This window comes from Globicephala melas, chromosome 12 (genome assembly GCF_963455315.2).
Source record: "Globicephala melas chromosome 12, mGloMel1.2, whole genome shotgun sequence".
NCBI classification, from domain to species: domain Eukaryota; kingdom Metazoa; phylum Chordata; class Mammalia; order Artiodactyla; family Delphinidae; genus Globicephala; species Globicephala melas.
The window spans coordinates 84,543,984-84,564,667 of record NC_083325.1 but is presented as its reverse complement, the minus strand read 5'-3'; positions in this window follow the sequence as shown (position 1 = coordinate 84,564,667).

The following is a 20,684-nucleotide window of genomic DNA, read 5'->3' as shown; positions in this document are numbered from 1 at the left end:
TAAATTTCCCACAAAAGCTACATAATTATTTGCATAACCAGAAAAATGTAATGCATTAAAAAAGGAGTGCAGCCGCTTGGCGCTCGCAAGTTCTACATATTTTTACCAAATCCACATGAATATTTTTATCAGATCCAGGCCTAGGTTCCTCTGTAGCTCTTGAGTGGACATGTTCCACTTCCTCGGTCCCTGATCTATTAAATGGGCTTGAGGCTGAAAACAGATAAGCATTGATCCCTCCCACAAGCCATGAAAGGGGAATAGAAAATGTCTCGAACTTGCTGAAGGGGAAAGAGCCTATCACCATTATGAGAACCATTTCTGACCATCTTAGATACACTGTTCATCCCTAGCTTATCCTCTGCTTTTGACTGAGTTACACCTCTGAAATGAATTTTCCTTGTTAAACAGAAGCACTGCAGATGGATGTAGAAATCGTCTAGGGAACAGACCTCACAGCTGGTGGCGCCCGGACAGCCTCTTCTCAAGGCTTTGAGCCTAGATCCCTCCTTGCTTGTCTCACCTTTCCCAGGAGAGCTGAGTGCAAAGGAGTGTGGCCCTCACTAACTCAGAAACACGAACAAGATGCTGAGAGTGGGACGGCTGATAGAGAAAGGGCCAGAGACAGAGGCTGAGAAACGACAGAAACACTTGTGACTAGGGTCCCTTCAAAAGTAAAGTTTCATACAGTTTCTGTATCATAAGAAAACATAAATATAGCAGCTGGCAGAAACTGGGCAATTGGTGAACTAAATTGAATGTTGAAGGATTTTAAATGCCCTAAAATGCCAGTCTTGATACAAACACACACATGTACACTTGCATACCATTTACAGAAAAACAGGTTTTTGCTCAATATAAGGAAGACTTTAACACGTAGAGGCTCTGTAGACGATGTGGATTGGCTGATGATGGAGAAAGTCAAATGAGACGACTTACAGACAACTTTGCCGCTCAGAGTTAATTCTGTGCTGTGTTAATTCTTCACAGTAAATTCCGTCTTGACTCACCTGTGTGATAAGATCTCTTTACAAGTTATATTCAGTAATTTTAACTCCAATAAACCCAACGCAATCACATATTGCCCTTCAACAAGGTCACCAAATCACTGAGCATGGCCAAAGGCAAAGATTGTCTCTACATCATCTCTAGAGATTTTCCAGAAGCCCTCACTGGAAACAAAGAAGAGTCTGAAAAATGTTTAGAGGATTGTGGATGGCCAAGATTCCCACTGTTGGATCACCTCCTGGATTTTTTGTGCAAAATTTCAAGTTTTAAAATGAGAACTACTGTTTATGGATAGAAAAAAACTTTCAACAGGCACCTCATGTCATTAGATTAATTTTCTATGCACCTCGGGCAATTCTATTCGTGGCAAAGCTATTCTTCTAGACCTGTCCCCAAGCAGGCCCTAAAATTAAGGAAGCCTACATCCCCCCAGACACAACCTCTGCAGGCTGGAAGGCAGAGCGCGTTACGTTTGCCCCAGGCACCTCTGACTCTGTGCCTGAACAAGGCAAGTGTGTGCTCTGAACATTAACACAGCCAGAGAGAAAACATCCCACAGGGCGAATCAATACCCAGCAAAGGATAATGGGATTCCTGTTCAGGCAGCTGTGTCCTGCCCCCTCCCATTAGCACCTGTCAGCAGAGCAGGCAGGGCGGGTCCACGGGCAACTCGCCTTACAGCTCAGCCCTCGGGATGGTCATTAGCACCAGCCGCAGAGGCACCCCACGTGGCCAAATAGTGTCCTTTTCTCCTTAAATGCAGACAAACAATGCCTTCTCTTCTAACAGCTGGCACAGACCTTGTCAATCTTTCTTGTTTCACTTCTATTTTTCCCTTTGTGCAGTGTGTAAGGAGAGACTGCAGGAAGGTAGAAATTAGGTTATTCATGTTAATTTCAGGACATGTTCTACTCAGGGGCTGAGAACCCATCTAAGCTGGCATGAGTCACTTAGAGGTAATCACGGGATGAAAATAATGCTCCACTGATTTTGTCAGCTGGTAAATGATCAGTATCTACCCTTTGGAGCTTTTTTATAACCATTTGCTGAAAAGAGGACTGAACAATCCCACGTGGCTAAAAATCTCTCTGTCCCTCTCCCCTCTCTTTCTGCCCCCCCTTTCTTTTATTCCTTCCTCCTTTCCTTCCTTCCTCCCTCCCTTCTTTCCTTTTTTCCTTCCTTCCTCTCTCTCCCTTTCTTCCTCATCCTCCTTTTATTCCAAAGTAGGAATGGATAGCCATTGAAGGGAACACTTCTGATCACAGACAGAGTTAAGTGTGCTCTGTGACCTAGTACTAGAGGCCAGAGCCGGCCAGGTACTGCTCATTTGCCCTTACAGGTGAAGCTGCTTTAGAAATGCCTGTATGGTAAAGGGCCAGAAATTTTAACATCTTGCAGAAATGCATAATGAACTGAGATTTTTACCCAGACATTTTATATTCTACCCAGGAGAATTGAGAAGGTACTATTCGGCAGACTCCATTCAATATTTTCATTTTTGTCTTTTCTGACAGACTGGATGTTCCTCTTAGCAATACGTGTACATGGACTTACAATTCTGCCACATTCTCTCTTAAGACAATTCAAGTCGTTTAGTAATAGGGAGGAAAAAAGCAAAATTTCAGAATGTATTACATAATAATTATTTAATCACTCTCTCTCTCATATATTCACTCATTCAATCATTCACAAATATTTGTTGGGCACCTACTAAATGCCAGGTGCTTGCACACAAATGATCTCACTGTTAGTTGGGGGAATCTACTTGGGGAAGGAAAGGGAAGGTAGGTATTTTCACCAAATCTGGTCATTTTAAAAGAACTCTGGAAACCAGAGACCAAAAATTCTCAAATCTTCTACTGACAATGTAGATTAGCTCCAGAACCAATACCTCTTCACAATGAAAGGTTCTGCCTCTGGAGCATAGAGAAAAATTTTATTTCTCTCTCATCAGAAAAGTAATGCACATTAATTCCAGAAAGTATAAATAAGAAAAAGAAACAAAAAATTAAGTACCTACGATCACCATCCAGAACGTTTCGTAATTATCTTTCACGTGTGTGTATATGTGTGTTTTCTGTTATACCCTGAGTCATCTGAGATTGCTGATATCAAACCATTTGACATAGAAAATGGCAATGTGATATGGCTCAACCTAATGCTGTAGATAGATTCAAGGAAATGGGATCATAGCATTCATGCTATCTATATCCTGATTTTTAAACTTGAATTGTGTAGCATACTCTCCTTTTTCTGACATTAAACATGTTAATAGTTTGAAAGTAAACAAGCTAAATAATTTCCAATGGCTCACCATTTTCCATTTTATGGATATAAGATAAATGGTCACGCATAGCAGACTATTAAAAGGTTTTTCTGCGTTTTAATAATGTTACGAAAAGCATCCCTATCTCAAGTTTCTTCCAATTATGTCGTTGATACTTTGAAGTTAACTGTGAAAGAGGCACTCTCCAACCTCCAGCAGAATAACAAACACAAGCACTTAGAATTTTGTAGATTAAGCTCAATTTTTGAATAAGGCTGATAAATCAAGGACTGTTAGTATGTACCCTTGACCCTGATCTCCCACAAAATTAGTTTGTGTAATCAACAGCTTGTCCTGTCCAAATATTTACCTGCCACCATCACTAAGATACATGCCGCCATCTATCTGTTGAAACAGTCTTCCTGATTTAATAATGTCCTCCACTCTGGGATACCTACACTGCTACAGACTCACCAGGCTGTGTTCTCTGACCCCCACCAACACCATTGAACAGGTAAGTTCAAATACCCACCCCTCAGCTACCTGGAGAGAGTAGCTGAGATACTCAGCTACTCGAGATATGGACCCTTACGAATAAGACTAGAAAAAGGAGGTGGCACCACACAAACACACGCAAAAAAAAAAAGAGGAAAACACTCATGTAGAAAACATTTCTGGGATGATTAATTCGAAAGTCTGAAACAGAGCAAATGCTTCTGTTTCATTAAGGCAAAAGCTTCAGCGGGGTACAGTGCGAGAAATTCTGTACACCGAATGCATCTCAACCTTCCCCAGGAAATCTTACATGGAGATGAATCACCAGCTTTCCATCTGCTTTGCCATATTTCACCAAGCACATGATGGAAACAACTTAGAAAACCCCCACAAGTGTCACACCAGCCCTCAACCAGCCCTATCCATTTTGAAAATGGTGGAAATGGGAACTCCAATGGTAGATTTCACAGTCTTACCATGATATGTTCTTAAATGGTTACAAATAAAGCATGAAGTTCTTTTAAGCAATTTCAATTCCCAAAAACTATGGAGAACGAAAATGCTGAAAAAATGGTTTTGCCTCAGATAGCTCTCCAGGTTCAAATTTGAATTGAAAAGTATTTATTTGCTGAGTTAAATTCACGCTATACATCCCTAGACATGGAGGGATTTTAGCCAAATAGCCTGAAACTTCTTTTTTTTTTTCAATTTTTAAACTTTTTATTTTGAAATAATTTCAGATTTACGGAAGTTTCGAGAATAGCACAAAGAATCTTCTATACCCTTCAGACTCATCAAATGTTAACATTTTAGCACATTTGCTTTATCTATTTATCTATCCCTAAATAGATAAATTTAGTTTATCTATTTAGTGTATATTTCCTAAAAACAAGGACATTCTCTTTTATAACTACAATATAAGTATCATAATCAGGAAATTAATACTGATAACAATACTAAATGGCCTTATTCTTTGCCAATTATACTGGTAACATGCATTATAAGCAAAGAAAATCTAGGACCATGAGTTACATTCAGTTGTCATGTCTCAATTCTTCTTTATTCTGGAACAATTCCTCAGTAGTTCTTTGTCCTTTATGATCTTGACATTTTTGAAGAGTACATTTTTTTTTTTTTTATTTTCTGTAGCAGATGTAGCCTCACATTTTCTTACCCTCTGAAAGTAGCACTACAGATTTTCCATGTCTGGACAACATATATTTCCTTTGAGGCTCGTTTTGGTGCCCTTTCAATGTCTTGTCCAGAAGTGGGAGGAAGAGGCTCAGCCTTTTGTAAATAAAAGGCAGCAATTAAGAGACAATTACAATGATCTGTACATTGATAATATTTGCATTTGAAATTGCAAACTTACAAGTGTTATTTCCCTTATTTTTGTTAGGAAGAAAACTGGGCCACAACGCCCCCAAGGTAGTAAGTTAGCTGCAAAATCAGTCATAGAAGCGGTAAGTCTTGGGTCTTCTTTTCCAGCTCCCTGGAGTCACAGAGCACAGAGAATGCATCGCTGGGGCCGACCTGCTGGTAGGACTGCGCTTACATAAACCCCTGCGAGCGCATGGAAATCACTGCTGGTCCTGGAAAAAGTCTTTTGTTGTCCATGAGATGATTGATCACATGTTCACAGCTGGAGATTAAACAGACCCAAAGATGTAGCAGTCACCACCTTGTGCCATTATTCCAAAAGTGTCATAAACGGGGGTTACCAGAAACCACACTCCTCCTCCACAAGCCCAGCTGCTTCTTCTACCCGCCCCCTACTGAATGCTCAACACTAATTGTATTTTAAAATGTCAAATGCTATTTATTTCAACATTTAAAAACAATGTTTTCTGAGCGTCAGAACGGTATTTTTAAAGATGAACAATCGTGATAGTGAATTTATAGCTTTGAAGTCAACGTGTACTTCTCTCTCTGCCCTGCTCATGGGTTTGGAAGTCTTCTGCAGAAACAAGAAGTAACATTGGTCTTCTGAGATGATGTTTCAATGCACTAACCAAAAGTTAAACTAGCATGCCTGTGGAAACCCTGTTTACTTCGAGGTGATCATACAAATACACACAGTCACATGCACATCATAGAAAATCAATGCATGCTGAATGCATTTTCTGTTTTTCAAACAATGTTTCAAATTAAACGTAAAGTGCTTGCTCTATAGGACTGTTTAATCTGTTGGGACAAATTGGGATGGCTGCCTGTTTTGCTAATAAAGTTTTATTGGCACCCAGCCACACTTATTCATGTATAGATTGTCTCTGGACTGCCTTCATGCTACAACAACAGAGTCTAGTAGTCAAGACAGAGAACCTACAAAGCTAAAAATTTACTATCTGATCCTTTAGAAAAACATTTTGACAATCTCTGATTTACTCTGAAATAGGTTAGCCACAGAACACCCTAGAAAATTATGAGAAGAGAGTAAATAGTCACCCATTTAGAGTAGATGCAGGAGAGGTGACCTGATTAAAAATACCTATTCTGATTATGGCTGTCATCCATGGTATCTACTCACCTACCTCTGTGACCATTAAATTGTTCACTAGGTGAGCACCCATCACTAGGGCTTCCTCACTAAAGCAAGTAAAATCTTGGAGCTGGGAGTAAAAGGCAGCAGAGAGAGGTTATCTGATCTAATCCTGTGTGCTATTAAGGAGCCACGTCCACAGAAGCCATGTGATATAGTCATGGAAGCTCTGCTAGAGCAACACCTGCCTCCCATCCCATCCCTGGACAATTCTACCTGTTAGTGGGCGGGAACCTGCTTCCCTGGCCCTTCCACCCTCACAGCAACCTGGCAGATATTGGAAAACTGACAGCATGACCTCTTGGAAAAGTCCTCCAGCCCCACGACCTCTCTCCTTCAGGCTGAGCAACCATACACCTTCCTCTGTGGCTCACTGGTCACCATCTTGACATGGCACACTCCTACCCACTTCTTCCAGCCACATGCGGTGCCAGAGCTTCTCTCTTTATTCTGCTTATTTTTCATTGTCATGTAAGTACAGTCAAGCCTTCCCCCAGTGTGAATGTAACAAAGGAGGAGGAACTCAAGACACTAAAGTAAGTGGCTTTGCTGTTGTGACCTTAAGTCATCACACTTCCTCATAGCCACATCTCATTTTGACCCCAATCTCACTCACTGATGAAGGGTGGGTTTTATGGCTCCGTGCAATCAGCACTGGGCTAGGCCTCCAAGGATTGAAGGTCTAGTGCAGTACCTGCAACTCCCTGGGCTTTATAAGCTCAGAGAAATTGTCCAATCTACGCGGGTCACTGTTTCTTGATCTATAATATTTCCTCATCGAGAATGGACAGTAGTTATTCCCCTTTCCAAGGTTAAACAGCACTTTGAGAATCCAACAGAGTCTTCAGTCTCTTTCTCTGGAAAAAATAAAAGGGATATAAATATCCTATGGATTGAGACATCAGGGGGATAAGAGGCAGGTTGGTTTCAGATCATTAAAATCATCCTGCGTATTTTAGAAAGCGGCTTGCACTTTGTCCTGAAAGCAATGTGCTCCTAATTAAAGCTTTTTAAACAAGGCAGTGGCATTATCAGATTTTTACTTTAAGAAATTAGAAGGTTGTCCACATTGTAGAGAATGACCTGAGAAGGTAGGTGGAGGTGTTATGTAGGTCAGAGGTCAGGCAGGGGGAGCGGAGGGTGGAGGAGGTGAGAGCAGATGCTGCTTGTTGGGACCATTGCTCCTCAAGGTGTAGCCCCTGGACCAGCGGCAGTAGCAGCACCTCAGACCTGGTTAGAAGTTCAGAGTCCCCATCACAGACTTTCGAAATCAGGGTCCAGGCTTGAACAAGATCGCACGTTGAGAATAAAAGCCCTGAGCTACCTCTTAGTTAACAGACCTTAGAGGTGCTAAGGGCAGAACCAAAATTATGGCTATACAAATGAAAAAATAATAATAATTTGAGAGTTATATATAAGGCAAGATTGACCAAATTTGGTAACACTGGATATGAGAAATGCAACAGAGGAAAGATCAAGGAAATATGCATGATTGTGGCTAAGAGTAGGGGCAGGAGGTCCTGCCACTTGCTGAAATGGGGAACTCGAGGAGAGGAGCAATTCTGAAGACGTTACCTAATTCCCCTTGTGGCATCTCAACTTGAAGTGCACATGCAATTTGCTGGGGTCATGTCCAGTGGGCACTTAAATATCAGTTTAGTGCTCTGAACATAGGGCCTCCATGAAAGTGAAGATTTGGAAGTCAAGGTACAGAGGTGGCACTTGAAGCTGGAGAAGATGATACTGACACCCTGAAAGAAGAAAAAAGTGAGAGGATACGATGAAAGAAGAAAAGGAAAAAGTCACCAATCAGGGTGAAAATTAAAGAGAAAAAAAGAGGACATTGAGTCACTCAAGGAGAATCCTATCGGCGGGGCAGAGACTGACCTCCAACATCCATTTTTCATGCCCCTTGGGGTTAGCTCAGCTGTGGCCACTCAGTCACTGCTGCTAATGCTTCCAAGGTCAAGTGAGGTGAGGACTGAATGTCTCCCAATTTAGGGAATATCTAGGTACCTTAATAAGGGCAGGTACGACGAGGCGGCCGCACAGTGAACTGAAGTGAGCGGATGGTGAGAAAGAGAAGATGTTCAGTTTAGAAAGATGCTCCAGGTTTTTGCAAAAAAGGAAATGAGAGAGGATGGTTCCACCTTGAGGAGGAGGCTTGTTAAAAGAAGAATTTTGTTTTGTTTCATTTCATTTAAGGATTGTGTATACTTGACATGTACACAGGCTGAGAGGAAAGAGTCACAGAAAAGCAGGAGGTGAGGGTCAGAGGAGATGGAGCAGATACCAGTGGCAGAGCCAGAAGGTAGAGCATGTGCAGGGGCTGACGGGAACAGGTGGGGGACTCGCCTTGAACCAGGGTTCCCTGGAGGCTACACAGATTCAAGGCACCAAGGCTCATGAACCATAAGGCAAGTAATGGGCTGGAGAGGCAGTCCCCAGGGGAGCCGAGGTACTCACGTCCCTTTGGCCAACAAGGAATTGATCAAAAATGACATTTAGTGTCCAGGTGTCTGAATGGCATTCCAGACAATCCCTGCCTTTCCTTCTGTTCTGCTTCCTGGGACATCAGTCTCAAGCCATCCAGGGCACCTGTAAAACCTGAACGGTCTTTCAAGACGTCTGTACATATTTGCAAAAAATCCCATTTGTCTTCTAATTAGACTTTAGCTCTTTAGCTTATAAACCTATCCAGTGTTTGCATACCTGTGTTTAGACAAGAGGTAGAGAAAGCATCATGTTTCATAAAAGGTGAAAACCCTGGAAACCAAGAGAACAATTAAACTGTCAGGGGAAGAAGTACTTTCGGGGTTTGACACCGACTGCCTGTTTACAATGGAGCTCATTCAGGAAAGCTTCAATGACTCGTACAGAAAACAAAATCAAGAAATTACTTTGTCAGAATGTGCAAATTGAATCTCCAGGGATTTGGGGAGGGGGGCGACAGGAGCAGTTCTGTAATTACAAGTCACGCAGAGGTATTTCGTTCTTGGCAGTGATGAGATTGTGCAAATTGAAAAGTATGTAGTGACAGTTGGTGGCAGAACTCCTAGACAAAACGAAGCCTGCCAGGTACCAATCCATGCATGGCAACATCATCACAAATGCATGAATAGCTCACATTTCCCCCACAATATAATACTGGTTCTACAATATGTGATTTTCAAGATTTCATGCTCATAGCTGAAGTCACACATGGTCTCAGGTGACACCAGCCACTCTTGTGCCGTTCCTTCCTCTCCAGTCAAAGATCCAGGACATGAAGAAGAATAAAAAATTGGGGAAGTTAAAACATCATTGGGTTTTTTCTAAGAGTCATACAGAGAGTTCAATTCTTCTGGCTTTGAAATTAACAATGAGAAATAAAACCAAAACAAACAAACAGAAAAAGGTGGCACATTAATACATCCTATTAGCAACAGACATTGACTGAGCCCTTATTCCAAGTAAGGGAAAGGGCTGTGTGAATCCATGCATGATTTCTTCTTTCTTGTATTTAACAGATATTTACCAGGTACTGTGTTAGCTAACTGCTAGGCTTATAGATTTCTGCCTTTATTTTCACATTGTGTGTGTGTGTGTGTGTGTGTGTGTGTGTGTGTGTGTGTGTACCCAAATTTCCCCCTTTGATAAGGACAGTAACAAAGTACCACAAACTGGGTAACTTGAAGAAGTAATTTATCCTTCTGGAGGCTGGAAGCCTGAGATCATGATGTTGGTTCCTTCTGAAGGTGTTAGGGAGTCTTTTCAGGACTCTCCCCTAGTTCCTGGTGGTTTGCTGGCACTTTGGGGGTCCCTTGGCTTACAGATCTCTGCCTTCGTCTTCACATACTGTCCTTCCTGTGTGTGTGTCTGTATCCAAATTTTCCCTTTTTATAAGGACACCAGTCATATTGGATTAGGGCTCACCCTTATGACCTCATCTTAACTGGATTCCCTCTGTAAAGACCCTATCTTCAAATAAGGTCACATTCTAGGTACTGGGGTTTAGGACTCAAACATAACTTTCTGGGGAATAGGGGGACACAATTCAACCCCTAACAGGCACTTATGCTGACCTTAGCACTACACTGGATACCAGGTGGATAATGGTGAACAAAAGACTGTCCTTCTCCTCACGGAGCTTAGAATTAGGACAAAAAGATGGATGTTGAACAAGCACTTAAATAATTACCCAAATAATTACCTAATTACAGTTGTGGTAAGGTCTGTGAAGGGTTATGTGAAAATGGATAATGGAGGGCTGAAGACAGTCTAGGTGATGATGAGGGAGGGAGTGGCGTGGCCACGGTGGGGTGAGTGTCTCAGGCAGAGACCGGTGAGTGGAGGGGGTGGATCTTGGCAAGCTGAAGGACTGGGAGTTGCTGGATCCTATGTCTCAGTGATACAGTCATGAACCGAGAAGAAGAAGTCCCCATTATCTCCCCACAGCCTACTGTTTCCCAGGTTACTCACTCTCACTCCCTTCCTCCCTCCTTTTCTAATATTTAGTTTTGTGTTTTCTTATTTTTCAGGAACACATTCATGGACTTCCCAAAGCCAATGACCTGTCTCTACAGGTAGTGTGTTCCCCTTGCCGGGTCCCTGGGTGCCCGGCATGGGGAGCAAACCCTGATAATTCCCAGCCCCTAGGCTTAATTGAGTGCTTCTTCCCTATGTTCCAGCATCCTCTACGTCACCGTCATTAAAAGCCCAGATTCTGGATTCAGACTGCCTGGGTTGGGAGCCTGCCTCTGCTTCCTGTGAGCAGTAGAGTTACATGCTTCCTCAGCTGTAAGGCAAGGATGCTGAGAGTTCATGACTCTGGGTGCCACCTCACAATTTGTTGTAAGGATCAAATGAGTACATCCATGGACAGCACAGGACAGTTCCTGGCATATACTAAACACACAATAAATATTGGATATTTAACCTGCACTTAAGTGACTACTTTGCATGTTTCTTCCACTGGATTTTAAATTTCTTAAGGACCATTTTATCCAGTGACTAACAAATTTAGTATATACAAAGTAAATACTTTTTGAATGAAGGAATGAATGAATGGTATACAGGCTGTGCCTGAAATACAATAGATTTCATTTCTTCCTCAAGTGAGAGAAGGCTCAAGTGAAAAGACAAAGACTCTTTCTACTTTAAGAATCTATTCTTTAAAGATTTACATTATTTACATTACATTAATTTATGGAATTACAACTTGAAAAATAATCTGCCCCACAAATGGATAGGCCACAATTACTGAAAAAAACTTTGTGCCTATTTTATTTAAAGTGTTTTAAGATAATATTTATAGGTTCATACTTTCTTAAGAAAATAGCATGACCACAAAAAGTCAAGGGACACTCTGAAAGCTCCCTTCTGAGAAGGCCCCTGGAACAGTCAGATTGGCTCTAGGTTCGTTCAACCAGGTTTATTAAGTGCTAGGTTATCCCACACAATGTGTTAAGTGTTTTGTAGGATAAAGGTCTTCAGGAGGCAACAGTGATACATCACTGTGCATTGAGTGTCAGACCTTGCACCATCTCATTTAATCTTCATATAATCACCGGAGGTATATTTTATCATCACACTATGGGGAGTAGAAAGATATAGAAGCTGGTTCAAAGCCAAATTCCTCTCCAGAGCCCTTTCTTCAAATTGCCATTCTGGTTTTATCCTGGAAGTGCACTGTTCAACATCTATTTCAAATTTGGTATATAATAGGCTTATCTCAATACCATGCAACAAAGCTGGGGCAGATATTGAGGAAGGGGAAAATGTAAACTAAGCTTGGTACTTAGTGGCCTCCAGTGGCTCAGGAATATTGCACCAGGAATAAGAGGAAAGGAAATTGGAACTCAGCCACTAGGAAGTAGTGGAGAGCCAGTCATGCTGGAGAGTGGGGAATTTGGGCAAGCACAACTGTCCCTCAGATGGATTTTCACTAGCTACACCCTGTGCAGTTCATAGTGGTCCTCCATATACCAAAATAATCTTTGCAGATGTCACTGAACCAACCCATTACATCTGCAAGATGCTCCCCATTCAAGAATCAGCAAAGGTAAGTGACTAGGACTAGAGAAGAAGTGTTGAGAACCTTGATTTATTCAGGAGAATAACTGAAAGTAATGAGCAATCTATGTGCTTCAATATAGGCAACCAGAGGTGCACAGCTGAGATATACACCCATGGTGGTGTTTTTAAATGTCTTCCAGCTGAAATTGATATTGCAAAATTCACAGAATCCTCTCTAAATACACCAGAAAATGAACAGTAGATTGCAAAACTCCTTTTTAAATAATCTAATGTACCAGAATTCTACCTTAGAATAAATGTGGTTGAATGAAACTACAGCCCATCTGACTGATCCAGGGACCTTCTCACAAGGGGGCTTTCAGAATGTCTCTTGGCTTCTTATGGTCATGCTATTTTTAAAAAATATGTACGTATAATTATCTAAATTTTAGAACTGAAAAAGACAATAACTGAAATAAATACCTCAATGAATGGGCTCAACAGCAAAATAGAGGGGAAAGAGGAAAGATAGTGTGAACTTGAAGACAAAATATAATAAATTACCCAATTTGGACAACTGAGAGAAAATAAATGGAAAAAAGAAGAAGAAGAAAAAAAAAAAAAACAATGAACAGAGCCTCAGGGATCTGTGGCCTATAACAAAGATCCAATATTCACGTCATCAGAATCTCAGAAAGATAAGGCAGGGTTGACAAGGTACTTAAAGAAATAATGACTTGAAGATATAATAAAATTCTCAAACTTGGCAAAAGATATAAACATACAGATTCAAAAAAACTGAGCAAACCTCAAACAGAATAACCACCCCCTGCAAATATACATCATAGTCAAGTTCTCAAAACTAAAGACAAAGAAAAAACTCTCAAAATCAGAGAGAGAAACACTTCATCTACAAGGGCAAACAATTTGAATGGCAGTGGAATTCTGATCAGAAACCATGGAGGCCAGAAAGAAGTGGCATAAGAGTCTTCAAATGATGAAACAAAGGAACTGTCAACACAGAATTATTTATTTGGCAAAAATTTCCTTCAGGAAATAAGGAGAAATCAAGATATTCTCAGAGGAAAGAAACTAAGAGCATTTGTAACCAACAGACCTACACTGAAAGAAGGGCCAAAGAAGTTTCTCTGAACAAAAATATAGATAGATAGATAGATAGATAGATAGATAGATAGATTATATATACGTATATATGTTTATACCTAGACCTAGAACAATAATTAACAGTCATACAAAGAGATACACGCAATTTTTTTTAATTGAACTGAATAAAAATGAAAATTTAGCACACCAAAGTGTGTGGGACATAACTGAAGTAGTGCTGAAACAGAAATTTATAGCACTAAATGCTTATATTATGAAAGAGGAAAACTCTTAAATCAATAACCTATACTATCGTCTCAAGAATTTAAAAAGGGAAGAGAAAAACAAACTCAAAACAAGAAAAACGAAAGAAATACTAAAGATGAGAGCAGAAATCAATGACACTAAAAACAGAAAATAGAGAAAATCAATAAAATTAAGAACTGGTTCTTTGGAAACATTGATAAAATTTACAAACCTCCAGCAAGTCAGAAGGCACAAATTACCAATATCAGGAATGAAACACGGAATATCACTACAGACCCTGCAGACACCAAAAGCGTAATAAAGGAATACTATGAACAATTCTACAGACGTAAGTTTAACAACTCAGATGAAATAGACTAATTACTCAAAAAACACAAACTACTACAATTCACCAGGTATTGAATAGTGTATTTTTACAAACTCTCAATGAACCTGTGGACACTGAAATTAAAAATACAATACTCTTTGCAATTGTTCAAAAATAAGAGCTACCTATGTGTAAATAGAATAAAATATAGAGAGGATTTACAAGCTAAAAACTATAAAACACTTATGAAAGAAACCAAAGAAGATGTAAATAAATGGAGAGACATACCATGTTCATGGATTAGAAGATTCAACATAGTAAAGATGTCAATTCTCCCCCAAATTGATATACAGATTTAGTGTAATTGTTATCAAAATCCCCACAAGAGTTTTTGCAGATAGAGAAAAGATCACTCTAAAGTGTATATGAAAAGGAAAAAGAAGCATAGTAGCTAAAACAACTTTGAAAATAAAATATATTGTGGGAGGAATGAGTCTACACAATTTGAAGACATTATAAAGCTACAATAATCAAGACTGTGTGGTACTGATGGAAGATAGACACATAGGTCAATGGAACACAGCAGAGAGCCCAGAAATAGACACACACAAATATGTCCAACTGACTTTTGATAAAGGAGCAAGAGTAATTCCATGGAGGAAGGGTAGCTTTTTTGACAAATGGTAATGAAGTAATTGGATGTCTATAGGCCAAAAAGAAAAAAAAAAAAATGGGGAGCAAAAATCCAAAAATCTCCAAGCACTATTAATAGAGTTCATCTAGATCACAAGATACAAGATAAACATACAAAAATAAATTGTATGCCTACCATTTTTCTGCCTAAATCTCATAATTATATAAATAATTCAAAATGGATCACAGGCTTAAACATGATAAAATTTATAGCAGTAAAACAAGAGAAAAATCTTTGGGATCTTGGACTAAGTAAAGATTTCTTATACTTGACACCAAAAGCACAATCCATAACAGGAAAAATTGATAAAATGGATGAAATCAAAATGAAAAACTTTAGCTCCGTGAAAGACCCTATTAAGAGGATAAAAACCCAACATACAGACTGAAAGAAAATATTTGCAAACCACATATCTAACAAAGGACTAATCTCAATATATAAACAGCTCTCAAAACTTAACAGTGAAAAAAACAAACAATTCAATCACAAAATATACAAAAGAAATGAACAGACTTTTCACTGGTGAGGATATACAGATGGCAAATAAGCACATAAAAAGATGTTTAGCACCAGTATCCACTAGGGGAATACAAAATAAAACCACAATGAAATATCACTACACATTCAACAGAATAGTTGTAAGAAATAGTGACAACACCAAATGCTGGTGAGGGTGTGGAGAAGCTTAATCCATCATACATTGCTCATGGCAATGGAAAATGCCACAACCACTTCGAGAAACAGCTTGGCAGTTTCTTTAAAATTAAACATATAACTACCATACACCCAGCATTTGCACTCCTGGGCATTTATCCCAGAGAAACAAAAACTTATGTTCATTCAAAACCTGCACACCAGTGTTCATAGCAGCTTTATTCATAATAGCAAAAACTGGAAATAAGCCAGATGTCCTTCAATGGGTAAATGTTTAAACACACTATGGCACATCCATACCATGGAACAGTACTACTGGCAATAAAAAGGAACACACTGTTGATACATGCCACAACTTGGATAAATCTCCAGAGAATCATGTTATGTGGGAAAAAAAAAAAAAAAAAAAGTCAGTCCCAAAAGGTTACATACTCCACTTATGTAATATTCTTGACATGACAAAATCGTAGAAGTAGAGAACAGATTAGTGGTTGTCAGGGACTAGAGATGAGGTGAGGGGGGGGAGGGAAGCTAGTACGGCTATAAAAGAGCCACAAAAGGGATGCTCGTGATGATGGAGTTGTCCTATACCTTGACTGAGTCAGTGTCAGTGTCCTGACTGTGATATTGTACTATGGCTTTGTAAGATGTTACCAGTCAGGAAAAGTGGGTCAAGAGCACCTGGGATCTTTCTGTATTATTTCTTACACATGAATCTACAATGATTTGAAAACAAAAAGTCTAATTAAAAAATAATATAATTCTTAAAAGTGCAAAAGACTTACAGACTACATATTTCTCTGTTTCTTTTTCTGTCTCCACCCCGCCTCACCCCACCTTCCACCCCCTGACAGAATGCAAGTGACAAGAGCCAAGACACTGTACGTTTCAGTCATTTCTACATCTTCGACACAAAAGCAGTCTGGAGGACTGTGGACACAAATCTTTATTGAACAGGTCAAGACAGGAATGTCGACCACAGAGCAACTTCGACAGAGCAGGGGATGCCAGACTGGAACTTAGGGAAGAATTCAGTGGGGCAGGGTCCTGTCCAGGCCTGTGATGTGCCTTAAACCCTGATGCATGGTTCACAAGTGCCACAAGTGGCTCTGATTCTGGAATCGTCAAGAAACCTGGCAATAATGCACACCTAGTACTCACCACCACGATAGTACTCACCACCACGATCCTGTCTTAGGAAGCATGTCTTTGAGTTTGCCTTCAGAAAATATCATTGAAGGTGTACCCTATAATAAAACTAATGACGGCTGAATTTATTGAACATTTATAATGTGCTGGGCAAAATTCTAAACACCTATTTTCCCATGGAAACCATACACCTCAGTAATATTGTTATTTAGGAAACTAAGGTGGACACACATTAAGTAACTCACTGAAAGTTACAAGCCACCAAGTGCTTGAAGAGGTATCCAAAACCCAGAGTCTGACCTTTGAGCCCTTTAAACTATTGCAGGGCGAGGCCTCCTAGCACAAGACAGAGGTGTGGCCATCCATCAGCTTAGCTACCACTTAGTGACATGACATTTCGAAGAAGTCATTTAGAGTATCGTATGCCCATCCTTCCCTTCCTCTCTCTCTCCCTGTTTCTTTCCTATTTCTCTAATCTTTTTTGACAAGCGCTATTAGTAAATAGAAAATTGTTAAATCGGAGCGTATAGAAATGTAAATACCAATTCTGTAATCCACTAGAAGAAACTAGAAAACGAATGTCCAGGCCAAGACGTTAAAGAGAGTCATAAATCTTTTCCCACTCTACTTTTGTAAATAAGATGTTTTTAAAACTGCAATGCAAATTAAAGTGTTCTTATCCCATAGAATTTTTATATGTTATGATATTTGGTACAACTGGCTAATCAGTCCTGGCAGCCATAAATGTCATTGAGTCATTTTATTGTCATAGGAAGTTTCAAAAATTCTTCATCATTTAGAATACGTACCCTGAGCCTAAAGCCAGTGGGTCCTAAGGAAGGTCCTTCGTTCTCTAAGGAGGAAGGAGAAGCGAGAGGGCTGGGAGGAGATAAACTGGAGAAGAAAAAAAGGAGCTTAATGGTTACGTATAAAAAGTAGAGCAAATACATGCAGGGAAAAGATCTAGAAGGAGGAGGTTGGAACTAGGGAAATACAGAGGCGGCCTGAGGGGAGAGCAAGAAGGGATTTGGGAACAAAGAATGTGGATCCGTCGTAGAGAGAACAGCGGGAGAAAGACACAGGCACATTCAGGGCGGATTTTCAGTGTGTTGCCACATGGTGTACAAGGGAAGCCATTTCCTGGGTCTTCCCACAAAACCCTTAGTAAAAGTTCCACCTTCCAGGAGCTGCCTAGAAAAGTCAGAAGCTTGCTGCAATCTGATAACATTATACAGAGTTCAAATTATAAGGCACAGGCAAGTATGTCTATTAATGAGTGAATTAATTAAAAGAGTAAAAAAGTTGATACACATTTATTTATTGTTCTATTTATTTATAGTGACAAGAAATTTAAAATTAGATTATGTCACTTATTGCAGCTCATTTAACTTTCTTCTAAAGCTTTTAAATAAAAGACCACCTTGCTACTACACTAAAGTCTACTTTGGTACAGAGTAATTAATAAGAATGAAATCACAAAAACCAGGGAGCTCTTTGGCCCAGAGGCTGTAGTTCCTTCTAGGCCTGTCCCTCTGCAGTTCTCTACAGCAGAGTACCACCGGATCCAGGGAACCAAATGCAATGAATAGCCTCCTTGCAGAGCCCTAAGTACTTCAAATACAATAGCTCATTAGAATTTCTCAGCAAATCTTCCCATGACTGCCCTCCTCCACCCCTACCACCCCATGCAGATTAAGAAACAGACCTAAGACCTCACCACTGGTAAACTGAAACTGTAAATCAAACCTAGGTCAGACTTTTCCAGATATATCCCACTTACTTCCTGGATGACTCAGAAAGAGGAAAGGGATCCCTCCACAAGTCACAGGTTCTGTGTGCCCTTACTTCTCCTCCAGAGGAGCAAGGAGCCAACTATCTGGGATACACTCTCTTCTTGGAATGAATGCACATCACTGGGTCACCTGCCACAAAGTCATTCCCAAGGGGATTAGATTTGAACACTTGAACCTACCTTTCTGCCAGTGGGAAGTGAACCACTCCTCAGCCCATAATCACTGATAACCCAGTCACTTAGCTAATTGCCGGCAATTGGTAGCCTTCCCCAAATACAGACATTTGAATGTCAAGCACTTTGCACTTGAATATTCATTTCTTTTCAATTACTTCTCTGGGGTGGGGGAAGTGCTACTTTTTTGGATAATATGATAATAACAGATCATATTATCCTATTAATATTAATATTAATTGTGGATAATAAGGAGGAAAAAAATAAGAAAAAACTCTATAGAATCTATTGACCTTTCCAAGGACACATTTAAAGAGTTTGGGTACCAAACCACCTTTTTCCAGATGATCAATCCCATCACCTCAAATGCTCTCCTAAGGAGCTACTGTTCCTCATTTGGTCCTTTTTCTATTAATCATGTAGACTGTTCATCTCCACTGAAAGCAGGCCCCTAAAACCCCAAAACCCCATTAGTCATGATTCTATGTTGATCTGCGAATTTCATTTCCCGAGATTTTCCCAATAGATTCCTGCCTCTGAGGTCCCAATCCTTAGAATGTGTTCCAGTCTGTTTTTACTCCTTTCCCTCCAGAATCAGGAGGGGGTGGCGTCCATCCCCAGGGTGGTGTCACCAAAACCCAAGAGCAAGGTGGGCTGGCATCTCCTCCATCACAGTTATCATTATCTCCTCCTTCCAGGCCACTCAAAGTCATAGGAGAACTCAGGAGTCGAGGGATGTGGAAGGTCTCTGGAAACTGCTCACCCTACAAATGTATGATTATAGCGACAGCAGTAACTTAATTCTTCCACACCGCATTCTATATGTTCTCCTGAAATCCTCATTCAGTCACTCCCCAATGTCACTGTAGATCTGAGCTGTTGACGTAAACATGTTGAATTTTGTCTTGTCATTTTGACCTCACATTCCAAAAAGCTTGAAGGAAACCGTTGTCTTTACTAATTATTTTCCATATCACAAATATTTGAGTTTGCTATTATAGAGAGACCATATAACAATGTCCAAACTGCCACAAGTCTGAGAGTGAAAGGCAACACTGGGAATAATTATGGAAGGATTTGAGGTAAGAACAGAGACTGTCCTGAGCAAACCAGGCTGTGTGGTCACTGACTAAAGCCTCCTATTGCTAAAACTCTATTTCAATGCATGCATTACTTTACAATAAAGAGATAAAAGCTGATTACTTCTGCGGCTTATTTCATTTTCTTCCCTATTCCTTGGCATTCATTGTGTAGGTGTTTTTAGAGAAGAGAACGTTTTTCTCTGGTCACTTCCACTGTGTTTGTCTCTTTGGTCAATTTTTTTCTATGTGAGTTAGCTTCTGCCTAAGTCACATCCCTTTCTTATTCTCTTTGCCGATACTTCTTTAATTGTATCTTTATTTTTTTGACTCATGTAGAAATGTTATACTGTAGGTGTTTTTGGAATCATGTCATTTCCATTAGGTATGGTGTCTTTTATTTTAAAAAATCTAGAGTTGCTATCTTGAGATCTAATTGTATGGCATCGAATATGTTCATTGCTCATTTGTTTTTACGAAAGCATCCTTAAACCCGGGCTTATGGGCTAGGACACGCCTGCTTGGAATCATTCTGTTCCAGCCAAAGTGTATAAGGGAGAGAAGAGGGAGAAGGACTGCCAAGCAACACATGAAATATAAAGAAGCAGTCGGACTCTCCCACTGGGGGCTGTGCAAGATGCCTGACCTGGGTTTCAGATTTTTTATGTGATAAAGGGAATTTATGTTCCACAAAAATCATTTAAAAAACAGTTTTGTGAAGAATAACAAATAAGGTGGTGAGAATTTAGAGAAGAGAAAATTTGGAAGTTAGATTTGGGGGAAAATAATGCATTTGTTGGAAAGAAAATAGACAACCCAATTTCACCCACAAGCACTATCAAATGAAACAACCAATATCATTTCCCAATCTTGCACCTACTCCAGACAGACGTCACAGAGGATGAAATATTTTGTAACTTGTAAACAGAAACAAATGGAAAGTCTCTCCTTAGGGTAAAAAAATTGCTTCAAAACAACTGGACTTGTTTATATTCAGACTAAAGCCCCACCAAGGTAGAATTGTTTTTGAATCACAAAGAAACATGTGGCAGGGAAAGCAATATTTTTAAACCAGAAAAAAATACATGTTGGCAAAAAATTTTAATAAAATAGGAAGGCTTACTCTATAATACTGAGTTCAAAAGACAGGATTCAACTT